Here is a 17,772-nt window from a genome sequence, read left to right on the forward strand (position 1 = left end):
TTATTCCTAGATCACTCTGTTCTACTGCATTCCTCAATGCCCTACCATTTACCATGTATGTCCTATTTTGATTAGTCCTACCAAAATGTAGCACCTCACACTCATCAGCATTAAACTCCATCTGCCATCTTTCAGCCCACTCTTCTAACTGGCCTAAATCTCTCAGCAAGCTTTGAAAACCTACTTCATTATCCACAACGTCACCTATCTTAGTATCATCTGCATACTTACTAATCCAATTTGTCACCCCATCATCCAGATCCGTAATGTATATCACAAACAACACTGGACCCAGTACAGATCCCCATGGCACACCACTAATCACCGGCCTCCAACCTGACAAACAGTTATCCACCACTACTCTCTGGCATCTCCCATCCAGCCACTGTTGAATCTATTTTACTCCTTCAATATTAATACCTAACGATTGAACCTTCCTAACTAACCTTCCATGTGGAACCTTGTCAAAGGCCTTACTGAAGTCCATATAGACAACATCCACTGCTTTACCCTCATCAACTTTCCTTGTAACCTCTTCAAAATATTCAATAAGATTTGTCAAACATGACCTTCCATGCACAAATCCATGTTGACTGTTCCTAATTAGACCCTGTCTATCCAGATAATTATATATACCATCTCTAAGAATACTTTCCATTAATTTACCCACCACTGATGTCAAACTTACAGGCCAATAATTGCTAGGTTTACTCTTAGAACCCTTTTTAAACAATGGAACCACATGAGCAATACGCCAATCCTCCAGCACCATCCCTGTTTCTAATGAGATTTGAAATATTTCTGTCAGAGACCCTGCTATTTCTACACTAACTTCATCAAGGTCCTAGGGAATATCCTGTCAGGATCCAGAGACTTATCCACTTTTATATTCTTTAAAAGCACCAGTACTTCCTCTTCTTTAATCATCATAGTTTCCATAACTTCCCTACTTGTTTCCCTTACCTTACACAATTCAATATCCTTCTCCTTAGTGAATACCGAAGAAAATAAATTGTTCAAAATCTCCCCCATCTCTTTTGGTTCCACACATAGCTGTCCACTCTGATTCTCTAAGGGATCAATTTTATCCCTCACTATCCTTTTGCTATTAATATAACTGTAGAAACCCTTTGGATTTATTTTTACCTTACTTGCCAAAGCAACCTCGTATTTTCTTTTAGCTTTTCTAATTTCTTTCTTAAGATTCTTTTTACATTCTTTATATTCCTCGAGCACTTCATTTACTCCATGCTGCCTATATTTATTGTAGAGCTCTCTCTTTTTCCTAACCAAGTTTCCAATATCCCTTGAAAACCATGGTTCTCTCAAACTTTTAACCTTTCCTTTCAACCTAACAGGAACATAAAGATCCTGTACCCTCAAAATTTCACCTTTAAATAACCTCCATTTCTCTATTACATCCTTCCCATAAAACAAATTGTCCCAATCCACTCCCTCTAAATCCTTTCGCATCTCCTCAAAGTTAACCTTTCTGCAATCAAAAATCTCAACCCTGGGTCCAGTCCTATCCTTCTCCATAATTATATTGAAACTAATGGCATTGTGATCACTGGACCCAAAGTGCTCCCCAACATGTACCTCCGTCACCTGACCTATCTCATTCCCTAACAGGAGATCCAACACTGCCCCTTCTCTAGTTGGTACCTCTATGTATTGCTGCAAAAAACTATCCTGCACACATTTTACAAACTCCAAACCATCTTGCCCTTTTACAGGCAACACGAGTGAATCTACAGATGCTGGAAATAAATAAAAAACACAAAATGCTGGCAGAACTCAGCAGGCCAGACAGCATCCATGGGAGGAGGTAGTGATGACGTTTCGGGCCAAAACCCTTCATCAGGATGAATCTCCTGATGAAGGGTTTTGGCCCAATACGTCGTCACTACCTCCTCCCATAGATGCTGTCTGGCCTGCTGAGTTCTGCCAGCATTTTGTGTTTTTTATTTGCCCTTTTACAGAATGGGTTTCCCAGTTTGTGTGGAAAATTAAAATCTCCCACAATCATAACCTTGTGCTTACCACAAATATTTCTTCTTGATGTGGAAATCAAGAAGAGAGATCAGTTCATAAAAGAGGCAAAAAAAGAATACTGCAGTGAACTAAATGCACCTTCTCAAGATCAAGATGCACAAGCTAGAAGAAGAAAAAGGAAGGAGAAGAAAAGTGTCCAGAGCTATCAGAAGCACTTTCTGCAGCCTCAGAATCGATTCCAACAACCATCACAGAGGAGGCCCCAGAACCTGAGATTGTTTCACAGCCATAAGTGTCACCTGCCAATCAGAGGATCCATCTTGTCAGGAAAGACATTATTACACAACAGTAAGAAATCCTCTAGAGCAATAAAATCTTTTGGCCTGAGTGGGACAATTTAAAATTTACTACGCTATGGATGTCTGTATAGTGCTTGTATTATATAGTACACTGTGTATATCTTTAAGATGCATTCTCTATTGAGTTAGAGTTTATAGCTAAGCAGGAAGGTGTGTTATCATTTTCATATTTCAGTAATATTTAAGTAATCTTGTAAATATATTATTTGATTAAGCATTATTTGTTTATATAATTCATAATGGTTACATGTAAAAATACATGAATTACATACTTCATCATGCTATCACTTGATATTTGTGTGCCTCGCTTGAAGTAAACACCAAGTTGGACTCACATTTAACACTCTTGTGCCTTCCTTTGAATTAGTTTAAATGTTTTGAGATTACAAAAAATAATACTCATGAATCATATTCCTAACTATCCTTTCCAGTAATTACTTAACCACTGAAGTGAGATTCACCAGTCTATAGTTTCCAGGATTACCCCTATTTTCCTCGTTAAAGGATGAAACATTAGCTGCTCACCAGTCCTCTAAAACCTTGCCTGTGCCGAGAGAAGACACAAAGATCTTGGTCAAAGGCCTAGCAATCTTAGCTCTTGTTTTTCTCTTTAATCTGGAATATCTCACATCAGGCTCTGGGGTTTATCCACCTCAATCTTCTTCAAGAGACCCAACACAATCTCTTCTTTATCGCAAAATTCTCTAGCGTAACAGCACACTCCACTCTGATCTCACTGTTCTCTACATTCTTCCCCTGGTAAATACAGTTACAAAACACTCAAATTTAAGACGTGATCCAGACCTTCCAACTATAGGTATGTAGTATGTTCCCTCCTTTACCCTGAGAGGTTCTACCCTCTCCCTAGTTATAGCCCATAAAGTATAGGAGCAGAATTAGGCCATTTGGCCATCATGTCTGCTCCGCCATTTCATCATGGCTGATTCAATTTTCCTCTCGGCCCCAATCTCCTGCCTTCTCCCTGTATCCCTTCATACCCTGACCAATCAAGAATCTATCAACCCCTGCCTAAAAATAAATAAAGACTTGGCCTCCACAGCTGCCTGTGGCAAAGAATTGCACAGATTCACCACTCTCTGGCTAAAGAAATTCCTCCTCATCTCTGTTCTAAAAGGATGCCCCTTTGTTCTGAGGCAGTGTCCTCTGGTCCTAGACTCTTCCACCACAGGAAACTTCCTCTACACATCCACTCTATCAAGGCCTTTCACCATTTGATAGGATTCCAATGAGGTCACCCCTCATTCTTCTGAATTCTAGTGAAAACAGGCCCAGAGCCATCAAACATTCTTCATTGACAAGCCATTCAATCCTGGAATCATTTTCATGAACCTCCTTTGAACCCTCTCCAGTTTCAGCATGTCCTTTCCAAGACAAGAGGCCCAAACCTGCTCACAATACTCCAAGTCAGGACTCAACAGTGCTTTATAAAGTTTCAACATTACATCCTTGCTTTTATATTCTAGTGCTTGTGAAATGAGTGCTAACATTACATAACTGTGGTAAACTATGTATACCTGTCTGGACACACCCCTCTGCTGACTGCTCGTGTGGCTCCTCCCACAGACCCCTGCATAAAGGCGATTGGGGCACTGCTCCTCCCTCAGTCTCCGAGATGTCGTGCTCCCTTTTTGCTGTTAATAAAAGCCTATCATTCGCTTCCACTCTCCGAGAGTTATTGATGGTGCATCAATAGCCATATAACCATATAACAATTACAGCACAGAAACAGGCCATCTCGGGCCTTCTAGTCCGTGCTGAATGCTTACTCACACCTAGTCCCATCGACCTGCATTCAGCCCATAGCCCTCCATTCCTTTCCTGTCCATATACCTATCCAATTTTACTTTAAATGACAATATCGAACCTGCCTCTACCACTTCTACTGGAAGCTCATTCCACACAGCTACCACTCTCTGAGTAAAGAAGTTCCCCCTCATGTTACCTCTAAACTTTTGCCCCCTAACTCTCAACTCATGTCCTCTTGTTTAAATCTCCCCTTCTCTCAATGGAAAAAGCCTATCCACGTCAACTCTATCTATCCCCCTCATAATTTTAAATACCTCTATCAAGTACCCCCTCAACCTTCTACACTCCAAAGAATAAAGACCTAACTTGTTCAACCCTTCTCTGTAACTTAGGTGCTGAAACCCAGGTAACATTCTAGTAAATCTTCTCTGTACTCTCACTATTTTGTTGACACCTTTCCTATAATTCGGTGACCAGAACTGTACACAATACTCCAAATTTGGCCTTACCAATGCTTTGTACAATTTTAACATTACATCCCAAATCCTATACTCAATGCTCTGATTTATAAAGGCCAGCAAACCAAAAGCTTTCTTCACCACCCTATCCACAAGAGATTCCAACTTCAGGGAACTATGCACCATTATTCCTACATCATTCTGTTCTACTGCATTCTTCAATGCCCTATCATTTACCATGTATGTCCTATTTTGATTAGTCCTACCAAAATGTAGCACCTCACACTCATCAGCATTAAACTCCATCTGCCATCTTTCAGCCCACTCTTCTAACTGGCCTAAATATCTCTGCAAGCTTTGAAAACCTACTTCATTATCCACAATGCCACCTATCTTACCTATCTTAGTATCATCTGCATACTTACTAATCCAATTTGCCACCCCATTATCCAGATCACTAATGTATATGACAAACAACACTGGACCCAGTACAGATCCCTGAGGCACACCACGAGTCACCGGCCTCCAACCTGACAAACAGTTATCCACCACTCGTCTCTGGCATCTCCCATCCAGCCACTGTTGAATCCATTTTTATTCCTTCAATATTAATACCTAACGATTGAACCTTCCTAACTAACCTTCCGTGCAGAACCTTGTCAAAGGCCTTACTGAAGTCTATATAGACAACATCCACTGCTTTACCCTAGTCAACTTTCCTAGTAACCTCTTCAAAATATTCAATAAGATTTGTCAAACATGATCTTCCACACACAAATCCATGTTGACTGTTCCTAATCAGACCCTGTCTATCCAGATAATTATATATACTATCGCTAAGAATACTTCCCATTAATTTACCCACCACTGACGTCAAACTTACAGGCCTACTCCATGCTGCCTATGTTTATTGTAGATATCTCTCTTTTACTGAACCAAGATTCCAAGTTTCCAAGTTTCCAATATACATTGAAAACCATGGCTCTCTCAAACTTTTAACCTTTGCTTTCAATCTAACAGGAACATAATGATTCTGTACCCTCAAAATTTCACCTTTAAATAACCTCCATTTCACTATTACATCCTTCCCATAAAACAAATTGTCCTAAGGGAAATTAGGGATAGTATCAAGTCCAAAGAAGAAACATATAAATTAGCAAAAAAAGCGGCACACCTGAGGACTGGGAGAAATTCAGAGACCAGCAGAGGAGGACAAAGGGCTTAATTAGGAAAGGGAAAAAAGATTATGAGAGAAAGCTGGCAGGGAACATAAAAACTGACTGTAAAAGCTTTTATAGATACATGAAAAGAAAAAGATTGGTCAAGACAAATGTAGGTCCCTTACAGTCAGAAACAGGTGAATTGATCATAGGGAACAAAGACATGACAGACCAATTGAATAACTACTTTGGTTCTGTCTTCACTAAGGAGAACATAAATAATCTTCTGGAAATAGTAAGGGACTGAGGGTCTAGTGAGATGGAGGAACTGAGGGAAATACATGTTAGTAGGGAAGTGGTGTTAGGTATATTGAAGGGATTAAAGGCAGATAAATCCCCATGGCCAGATGGTCTGCATCCCAGGGTGCTTAAGGAAGTAGCCCAAGAAATAGTGGATGCATTAGTGATAATTTTTCAAAACTCCTTAGATTCTGGATTAGTTCCTGAGGATTGGAGGGTGGCTGATGTAACCCCACTTTTTAAAAAAGGAGGGAGAGAGAAATGGGGGAATTATAGACTGGTTAGTCTGACATCGGTGGTGGGGAAAATGCTAGGGTCGGTTATCAAAGATGTGATAACAGCACATTTGGAAAGAGGTGAAATCATCAGACAAAGTCAGCATGAATTTGTGAAAGGAAAATCATGTCTGACGAATCTTATAGAATTTTTTGAAGATGTAACTAGTAGAGTGGATAGGGGAGAGCCAGTGGATGTGGTATATTTAGATTTTCAAAAGGCTTTTGACAAGGTCCCACACAGGAGATTAGTGTGCAAACTTAAAGCACACGGTATTGGGGGTATGGTATTGATGTGGACAGAGAATTGGTTGGCAGACAGGAAGCAAAGAGTGGGAGTAAATGGGACCTTTTCAGAATGGCAGGCAGTGACTAGTGGGGTAGAAACATAGAAACATAGAAAATAGGTGCAGGAGAAGGCCATTCGGCCCTTCAAGCCTGCACCGCCATTCAGTATGATCATGGCTGATCATCCAACTCAGAACCCTGTACCTGCTTTCTCTCTATACCCCCGATCCCTTTAGCCACAAGGGCCATATCTAACTTCCTCTTAAATATAGCCAATGAACTGGCCTCAACTGTTTCCTGTGGCAGAGAATTTCACAGATTCACCACTCTCTGTGTGAAGAAGTTTTTCCTCCTCTCGGTCCTAAAAGGCTTCCCCTTTATCCTTAAACTGTGTACCGCAAGGCACCACAAGGCTCAGTGCTGGGACCCCAGTTGTTTACAATATATATTAATGATTTAGACGAGGGAATTAAATGCAGCATCTCCAAGTTTGCAGATGACACAAAGCTGGGTGGCGGTGTTAGCTGTGAGGAGGATGCTAAGAGGATGCAGGGTGACTTGGATAGGTTAGGTGAGTGGGCAAATTCATGGCAGATGCAATTTAATGTGGATAAATGTGAGGTTATCCACCTTGGTTGCAAGAACAGGGAAACAGATTATTATCTGAACGGTGGCCAATTAGGAAAAGGCGAGATGCAACAAGACCTGGGTGTCATTGTACACCAGTCATTGAAGGTGGGCATGCAGGTACAGCAGGCGGTGAAAAAGGCAAATGGTATGTTGGCATTCATAGCAAAAGGATTTGAGTACAGGAGCAGGGAGGTTCTACTGCAGTTGTACAAGGCCTTGGTGGGACCGCACCTAGAATATTGTGTGCAGTTTTGGTCCCCTAATCTGAGGAAAGACATTCTTGCCATAGAGGGAGTACAGAGAAGGTTCACCAGATTGATTCCTGGGATGGCAGGATTTTCATATGAAGAAAGACTGGATCGACTAGGCTTATACTCACTGGAATTTAGAAGATTGAGGGGGGATCTTATTGAAACGTATAAAATTCTAAAGGGATTGGACAGGCTAGATGCAGGAAGATTGCTTCCGATGTTGGGGAAGTCCAGAATGAGGGGTCACAGTTTAAGGATAAAGGGGAAGCCTTTTAGGACCGAGATGAGGAAAAACTTCTTCACACAGAGAGTGGTGAATCTGTGGAATTCTCTGCCACAGGAAACAGTTGAGGCCGGTTCATTGGCTATATTTAAGAGGAAGTTAGATATGGCCCTTGTGGCTAAAGGGATCAGGGGGTATGGAAAGAAAGCAGGTACAGGGTTCTGAGTTGGATGACCAGCCGTGATCATACTGAATGGTGGTGCAGGCTCAAAGAGCTGAATGGCCTACTCCTGCACCTATTTTCTATGTTTCTATGTTTCAATCCACTCCTTCTAAATCCTTTCGCATCTCCTCAAAGTTAGCCTTTCTCTAATCAAAAATCTCAACCCTGGGTCCGGTCCTATCCTTCTCCATAATTATATTGAAACTAATGGCATTGTGATCACTGGACCCAAAGTGCTCCCCAACACATACCTTCATCACCTGACCTATCTCATTCCCTAACAGGAGATCCAACACTGCCCCTTCTCTAGTTGGTACCTCTATGTATTGCTGCAAAAAACTATCCTGCACACATTTTACAAACTCCAAACCATCCAGCCCTTTTACAGTATGGGCTTCCCAGTCTATGTGTGGAAATTAAAATCTCCCACAATCACTACCCTGTGCTTACTACAAATATCTGCTATATCCTTACAAATTTGCTCCTCCAATTCTCGCTCCCCATTAGGTGGTCTATAATACACCCCTATAAGTGTTACTACACCTTTCCCATTCCTCAATTCCACCCAAATAGTCTCCCTAGACAAGCTCTCTAATCTATCCTGCCAGGGTACCACCGTAATATTTTCTCTGAAAATCAATGCAACACCTCCCTCTCTTGTCCCTCTGATTCTATCACACCTGAAGCAATGAAATTCAAGAATATTTAGTTACCAATCACACCCCTCCTGCAACCTTGTTTCACTAATAGCTACAACATCATATTTCCAGGTATTAGTCCATGCTCTAAGCTCATCCACCTTTCTTACAATGCTCCTAGCATTAAAATAAATGCATTTAAGAAATTTTCCACCTCTTACTCTCTGTTTATCACTAACGGTGCAAACAACTTTACTATCTTCTTCTTCTTCCTTCTCCCATACATCTGTTATACACTCTGATTCCACTCCCCCCCCTGTATCTAGTTTAAATCCACTGGAGCCTCTCTAGCAACCCTACCTGCAATTCCAGTTCAGATGTAAACCATCCTGCTGGAACAGGTCCAACCTTACCTGGAAAACTGCCCAATTATCTATAAATCTGAAGCCCTCCCTCCTGCACCATGTCTTCAGCCATGTGTTGATCTGCACTATCTTACTATTTCTAAACCTGCCTGCACGTGGCACTGGTAGCAATCCTGAGATTGCTATCCTGGAGGTCCTGTCCTTTAACTTGGCGCCTAACTCCCTAAACTCACCTTTCAGGACCTCCTCACTCTTCCTACCCACATCATTGGTCCCTACATGGACCACAACATCCAGCTGCTTACCCTCCCTCTTGAGAGTACTTGAACTCGATCAGAGATATTGTGGACCCTGGCACCAGGGAGGCAACAGACCATCCAAGATTCTCAATCTCTTCTACAGAACCTCTTATCTGTCCCCCTAACTATCGAATCCCCTATCACTACTGCTCTCCTCTTTTCCCTCCTTCCCTTCTGAGCTGAGGATCCACTCTCGGTGCCAGAGATGCAACCACTGCAACTTGTCCCTGGTAGGTCATCCCCACCAACAGTATCCAAAATGGTATACTTATTATTGACAGGAATGGTCACAGGGGTGCTCTGCTCATTCTGTCTATTCCTCTTCCCTCTCCTGACAGTTACCCAGCTACCTGCCTCCTGACTCTTAGGGGTGACAATCTCCCTGTAACTCCTGTTTATTTCTGCCTCTGCCTCCCGAATGATCCGAAGTTCATCCAGCTCCAGCTCCAGTTCCCTAACACGGTTTGTCAGGAGCTGCAGCTGGATGCACCTTTTGCAGGTGTAGTCATCAGCGACAATTGTGCTTGCCCTGACTTCCTACATACTGCAAATGGAGCACTCAACTGCCTTAACTGCTGCCTCCATCACCTACTCCTAAGGTAATTAAATTAATTAAAGGAACTTACCTGGCCTTACCTCACTTGGAGTGAAGCTCGACATCAGCCTCTGCTCGCTGAAGCCTCTCAAGCCAAAGCCTTCCTACTCTGTCTCCCTCTACTCCGTCACCCGCTATTATGTCGCCCGCTCCGTTAACCTGCTCTCTTTTTAAATTCTCCCACTGCCTCACGGGCCAACTTTCACATGCTTGCGCAGTTGTGCCCCATTCAAACCGCCAAAGAAATGATCCACCGCATTTGCCTTACTCATCACAGACTCAACCTGCAAATTAAACTTTAGGGGATTTTGCACAATGACTCCTAAGTCCCTTTCACCTCAATGTTTTGTATATTATCTCCTCCAATTCATTTCTTCTACCAAACTGCATGACCATACACTTCCCAATTCTGTATTCCATCTACCATTTCTTTAACCATTCTCATAATCTGTCTAAGTCCTTCTGTAGCCTCTCTACCTCTTCAAAACTACTTGCCCCTCCACTTAACTTCATATAGTCTGCAAACTTTGCAACAAAGCCATCAATTCTAACATCCAAATCATTGACATATAACGTATAAAGAATTGGTTCCAATACAGACCCCTGTGGAACACCACTGTCACCAGCAGCCAGCCAGAAAAGGCTCCCTTTATTCTTCCTCTTAGCCTCCTGTCAATTAGCCACTGCTTTATCTACCCATGCTAGAATCTTTCCTGTAAAACCATGGGCTTGTAACTTGTTAAGCAGTCTCATGTGTGGCACCTTGTCAAAGGCCTTCTGAAAATCCAAGTACACAACATCAACCAATTCTCCTTTGTCTATCCTGCTTGTTATTTCTTTAAAGATTTCCAACAGATCTGTCAGGCAAGACTTTCCCTTTATGTATCTGAAGAAACTTTTGGTATCTTCTTTAATATTATTGGCTAGCTCACTTTTGTATTCCATATTTACCTACTTATTTTCTTTTTCAGTTGCCTTCTGTTGGTTTTTAAAAGCTTCCAATCAAACTTCCCAGGAATTTTAGCTCTATTATATGTCCTCTTTTTGCCTTTATGTTGGCTTTGACTTACCTTGTTAGCCATAGTTGTGCCATCTTTCCTTTAGAATACTTCTTCCTTTCTGGGATGTATAAATCCTGTGTCTTCCGAATTGTTTCTGGAAATTTCATCCATTGCTGCTCTGCCATCATCCCTGCCAGTGTTCTTTTCTAATCGATTCTAGCCAACTCGTCTCTCACACCTCTGCAATTCCCTTTAATTCACTGTTATACTGATACATCTGACTTTAGCTTATTCTTCTCAAATTTCAGCATGAATTCCATCATATTATGATCATTTTCCCTCAGGGTTCTTTCACCTTAAGCTCTCTAATCAATTCTGATTCATTGCACAACACCCAGTCCAGAATAGCTGATCCCCTAGTGGGCTCAACCACGAGCTGCGGAACACCACTAACTACTGGCAGCCAACCAGAAAAGGATCCTTTTATTCCCACTCCCTGTCTTCTACCAATCAGCCAATGCTCTAACCATGTCAGTAATTTTCCTGTAATACCATGGGCTCTTAACTTGGTAAGTAGCCTCATGTGTGGCACCTTGTCAAAGGTTTTCTGAAAGTCTAAATATACAACATCTACTACATCCCCTTTATCTATCCTATGTGTAATCTCCTCAAAGAATTCCAACAGGTTTTTCAGACAAGATTTTTCCCTTAAGGAAACCATGCTGACTTTGTCCCATCTTGAACTGTGTCACCAATTACACCATCACCTCATCTTTAACAATTGACTCCAACATCTTCCCAACCACTGAGGTCAGGCTAACTGGTCTATAATTTCCTTTCTGTTGCCTTCCTCCTTTCTTAAAGAGTGGAGTGACATTTGCAATTTTCCAGTACTATGGCACCATGCCAGAGTCTAACGATTTTTGAAAGATCATTACTAATACCTCTATAATCTCTACCACTACCTTTTCAGAATACTAAGGTGCAGTTCATCTGGTCTGGGTGACTTCTGCATACTTGGGTCTTTCAGCTCTTTGAGCACCTTCTCCCTTGTAATAGTAATAGTAATTATCTTTCCTTGCACCCATCAACATCTGGCACACTGCTAGTGTCTTCCACAGTGAAGACTGATGCAAAATACCCATTTAGTTCATTTGCCATCTTCTTGTCCCCTGTTATTATTTCTCTGGTCTCATTTTCTAGCAGTCCACTCTCATCTCTCTTTTATTTTTTACATATTTGAAAAAGCTTTTAATATACATGTACACTTTGATATTGTTTGCTAGCTTGCTTTCATATTTCATCTTTTCCCTCCTAATGATTCTTTTAGATGCTCTCTGTAGACTTGTAAAAGCTTCCCAATCCTCTGTATTCCCACTGATTTTTACTTTTTTGCACGCCCTCTTCTTTGCTTTTACATTAGCTTTGACATTTCCTGTCAACCACAGTTGTACTATTTTGCCATTAGAGTATTTCTGTGTTTTTGGAATACATCTATCCTGTAGCATCCTCATTATTCCCAGAAATTCACACCATTGCTGGTCTGCTGTCATCCCCGCCAGCATCTCCTTCCAATTTACTTCGGCCAACTCCTCTCTCATACGACTGAAATGACAGTGGTATGTCCTGCCCTTTAACTAAGCACCCAAGTCCCTGAACTGCTTATGCAGAACCTCATCACTTGTCCTACCAACATCATTGGTACCTACACGGACCACAACATCTGGCTGCTCACCCTCCCACTTAAGAATGCCGAGGACTCGATCCAAGATATCCTGGACCCTGGCACTCAGGGGAAATGTACCATCCAGTAATCTTGTTCTCATCCACAGATCCTCCTGTATGTTCTCCTAACTAATGAATCCCATATCTCCACAGAGTGCCTCTTCTCCCTACTTTTCCCACTGAGTCACAGAGGCAGACTCAGTGCCAGAGACCCAACCACTGTGACTCTCCCTTGTTAGGCCATTCCCCCCACCCCAAAGTATCTAAAGTGGTATATCTGTTGTTGAGGGGTTTGGCCACAGGGGTAAATTGCACTGGTTCCTTGATTTTTCCCTTTCTGACTATCACCCAATTTCCTGTGTCCTGCACCTTAGGTGTAACTATCTCTCTATCTGTCCTATCTACCACCCCTTTAGCCTCCTGAGTGATCGAGTTCATCCAGTTCCACTTCCAACTCCATAATGTGGTTTGTTAGAAGCTACAGCTGGATGTACTTCTTGCCGTTGTACTGGTCAGGGACACTGGAGTTCTCCCTGCCTTTGCTCATCCCACAAGAGGAGCATTGCACTATCCTGCCTGACATCTCTACCTAGCTGAGCAGATATAAAGAAAAGAAAAAAAACGAGCTTTTCTTCCCTTCGCTCTCTCTGGGTGAAGCCTCTCTTCACTGAAGCCTCAAAGAGCTAAAGCCTTAAGATCACCACTCTATGTCCACTCGGACAATGGCTGCTGCGCTTGCCTCTGCCTTTCTTTAATTCGCTCTTACTAATCAATCCTAAGTGCCGATTGGCCGCTAGTCAAAGTTCTGTTATGCTACCACAACCCGTTCTTGCCTTTTATCCTTGGGAGTAGACCTGATTGAAGTCTCCTCCTCTTCAAACATCCGATGTCTGGATTGCCTGCTGGTCAAAGCTCTATCCTCTTAATCTTGAGTATTGATAAAATGGTTTGGGATTCTCTTTAATCCTACTTGCCATGGGCATTTCAAAGGCTATCTAGTTCTCTTAATCCCCTTTTAAGCTCCTTTCTATATTTTTATATATAATTTTCAAGGGCTCTGTTTGATTTTACTTCCTTTTACCTCTTTGATTAAATTCACCATCTTCCTCACCATCCACGATTCTCTTACCTTATTCTTCCTTCTTACTGAAACGTACATATCCTGTACTGTTAGAATTTAAATACCCTCCACATGTCAGATATGCACTTGCCCAAAAACAGCTGTCCCCAATTAATTCTTCCCAGTGCATGCCCAATACTTCCATAATTTTTCCTGACCTACCTTCATATTCTCCAACAACGTGCATACTTTGCTTCATAAGACAGAGGCTAGGCTTTGAGAATTGTGTCTAGCTTTGGTTACCATGCTGTAGGAAAAGTGTTATTTAACTGGAAAAAGTAGAGAAAAGATTCATAATGATGTTGACAAGACTTTGGAGGCTGTGTTATAGGGAGAGGTTGGACAAGCCAAGGCTCTATTCCTTGGAGAGTAGGAAACTGAGAGGTGATTTTATGAAAGTGTATAAAATAATGAGGGCTGTGGATAGGTTGAATAAACTCAGAATTTCTCCCCCAGACTGAGGATTCAATAACTAGGGAATGTTGATTTAGGGTGGGACAGGAAGATTTAGTAGGAACTTGAGGGGCAACTTTTATTTTAACACAAAGGATGGTATATGTAAAATGAGCTGCCAAAGGAAAAGGCTGAAACAGGTACAACAACAATGTTAAGACAACAATGGGCAGGTATATGGATAGGAAAGGTTTAGGACACTATGGGCCAAAGACTGGTAAATGGGACTAGAGTGCATGGGCATTAGAACATAGAACATAGAATAGTACAGCACATTACAGGCCCTTCAGCCCACAATGTTGTGCCGACCCTCAAACCCTGCCTCCCATATAACCCCCCACCTTAAATTCCTCTATATACTTGTCTAGTATTCTCTTAAACTTCACTAGTGTGTCTGCCTCCACCACTGACTCAGGCAGTGCATTCCACGCACCAACCACTCTCTGAGTGAAAAACCTTCCTCTAATATCCCCCTTGAACTTCCCTCCCCTTAACTTAAAGACATGTCCTCTTGTACTGAGCAGTGGTGCCCTGGGGAAGAGGCGCTGGCTATCCACTCTGTCTATTCCTCTTAATATCTTGTACACCTCTATCATGTCTCCTCTCATCCTCCTTCTCTCCAAAGAGTAAAGCCCTGGCTCCCTTAATCTCTGATCATAATCCATACTCTCTAAACCAGGCAGCATCCTGGTAAATCTCCTCTGTACCCTTTCCAATGCTTCCACATCCTTCCTATAGTGAGGCAACCAGAACTGGACACAGTACTCCAAGTGTGGCCTAACTAGAGTTTTATAGAGCTGCATCATTACATCGTGTCTCTTAAACTCTATCCCTCGACTTATGAAAGCTAACACCCCATAAGCTTTCTTAACTACCCTATCTACCTGTGAGGCAACTTTCAGGGATCTGTGGACATGTACCCCCAGATCCCTCTGCTCCTCCACACTACCAAGTATCCTGCCATTTACTTTGTACTCTGCCTTGGAGTTTGTCCTTCCAAAGTGTACCACCTCACACTTCTCTGGGTTGAGCTCCATCTGCCACTGCTCAGCCCACTTCTGCATCCTATCAACGTCTCTCTGCAATCTTCGACAATCCTCTACACTATCTACAACACCACCAACATTTGTGTCATCTGCAAACTTGCCAACCCACCCTTCTACCCCCACATCCAGGTCATTAATAAAAATCACAAAAAGTAGAGGTCCCAGAACAGATCCTTGTGGGACACCACTAGTCACAACCCTCCAATCTGAATTTACTCCCTCCACCACAACCCTCTGCCTTCTGCAGGCAAGCCAATTCTGAATCCACCTGGCCAAACTTCCCTGGATCCCATGCCTTCTGACTTTCTGAATAAGCCTACCATGTGGAACCTTGTCAAATGCCTTACTAAAATCCATGTAGATCACATCCACTGCACCACCCTCATCTATATGCCTGGTCACCTCCTCAAAGAACTCTATCAGGCTTGTTAGGCATGATCTGCCCTTTACAAAGCCATGCTGACTGTCCCTGATCAGACCATGATTCTCTAAATGCCCATAGATCCTATCTCTAAGAATCTTTTCCAACAGCTTTCCCGCCACAGACATACAGCTCACTGGTCTATAATTACCTGGACTATCCCTACTACCTTTTTTGAACAAGGGGACAACATTTGCCTCCCTCCAATCCTCCGGTACCATTCCTGTGGACAACGAGGACATAAAGATCCTAGCCAGAGGCTCAGCAATCTCTTCCCTCGCCGTGTGGAGCAGCCTGGGGAATATTCCGTCAGGCCCCAGGGACTTATCCGCCCTAATGTATTTTAACAACTCCAACACTTCCTCTCCCTTAATATCAACATGCTCCAGAACATTAACCTCACTCATATTGTCCTCACCATCATCAAGTTCCCTCTCATTGGTGAATACTGAAGTACTCATTGAGGACCTCGCTCACTTCCACAGCCTCCAGGCACATCTTCCCACTTTTATCTCTAATCAGTCCTACCTTCACTCCTGTCATCCTTTTGTTCTTCACATAATTGAAGAATGCCTTGGGGTTTTCCTTTACCCTACTCGCCAAGGCCTTCTCATGCCCCCTTCTTGGTCTTCTCAGCCCCTTCTTAAGCTCCTTTCTTGCTACCCTATATTCCTCAATAGACCCATCTGATCCTTGCTTCCTAAACCTCATGTATGCTGCCTTCTTCCACCTGACTAGATTTTTCACTTCACTTGTCACCCATGGTTCCTTCACCCTACCATTCTTTATCTTCCTCACCAGGACAAATTTATCCCTAACATCCTGCAAGATATCCCTAAACATCGACCACATGTCCATAGTACATTTCCCTACAAAAACATCATCCCAATTCACACCTGCAAGTTCTAGCCTTATAGCCTCATAATTTGCCCTTCCCCAATTAAAAATTTTCCTGTCCTCTCTGATTCTATCCTTTTCCATGATAATGCTAAAGGTCAGGGAGTGGTGATCACTGTCCCCCAGATGCTCACCCACTGACAGATCTGTGACCTGACCCAGTTCATTACCTAATACTAGATCCAGTATGGCATTCCCCCTAGTCGGCCTGTCAACATACTGTGACAGGAATCCATCCTGGACACACTTAACAAATTCTGCCCCATCTAAACCCTTGGAACTAATCAAGTGCCAATCAGTATTAGGGAAGTTAAAGTCACCCATGATAACAACCCTGTTATTTTGCACCTTTCCAAAATCTGCCTCCCAATCTGCTCCTCGGTATCTCTGCTACTACCAGGGGGCCTATAGAATACCCCCAGTAGAGTAACTGCTCCCTTCCTGTTCCCGACTTCCACCCATACTGACGCAAAAGAGGATCCTGCTACATTACCCACTCTTTCTGCAGCTGTAATAGTATCCCTGACCAGTAATGCCACACCTCCTCCCCTTTCCCCCACCTCTCTATCCCTTTTAAAGCACTGAAATCCAGGAATATTGAGAATCCATTCCTGCCCTGGTGCCAGCCAAGTCTCCGTAATGGTCACTACATCATAATTAGGTCAGCATGGACCAGCTGGGCTGAAGAGCATGTTTCTGTACTGTATAATTCAATTAATTCCATGGACTTATTTTTCTTCAAATGCTGAATGCTATTTTCTGTATTTGTTCCTCATTCCAAGAATCTACAACTTTAGTGACCAACACAAGTCAATTATTTGTATGCTTCAAGAATTTAGAGTCAGACATAGCAAATATTGGAAGTGACAAGTTAGAGTATCTATGGATAAAGAAACAGTATTAATATTTTGGTTCATTGAATTTCAATCATTATTTTTATTTTAATTGAAAAGCTTCACTGCTGTCTGATGTCACCCCAGTTAATAATGAATGTCTAGAAAGAATGGTAAAACCAGACCCATTTCTACTCCTAAGGTTACAACATCTTGTTCCACCATTCCGGACATTAAGAATGTATAATGTGATAATTAAAAATCTATTACACATAAAAGTCTTATGCAACAAGATACTTACTGTTTCTAGAAAATGCTGGAAAGCTATTACTGCTCATACTGCTAAAGACTGGTAAGTTACCAGCTATCAGACTGGTAAGAAGCTGCACAGGACCAAAAGAAGCTGCAGAAGGTTGTAAATCTAGTTAACTCCATCTTGGACTCTAGCCT

The 17,772-nt window shown here is 42.3% G+C and overlaps 1 protein-coding gene across 1 annotated transcript in view; it reads left to right on the forward strand.

Moving 5' to 3' along the window:
• LOC140731558 (integrin alpha-E-like) overlaps positions 1 to 17,772 on the forward strand; it is a 319,805-nt gene that overhangs the window by 193,440 nt on the left and 108,593 nt on the right. The window lies entirely within an intron of this gene.

Source organism: Hemitrygon akajei, chromosome 8 (genome assembly GCF_048418815.1).
Source record: "Hemitrygon akajei chromosome 8, sHemAka1.3, whole genome shotgun sequence".
Taxonomy (NCBI): domain Eukaryota; kingdom Metazoa; phylum Chordata; class Chondrichthyes; order Myliobatiformes; family Dasyatidae; genus Hemitrygon; species Hemitrygon akajei.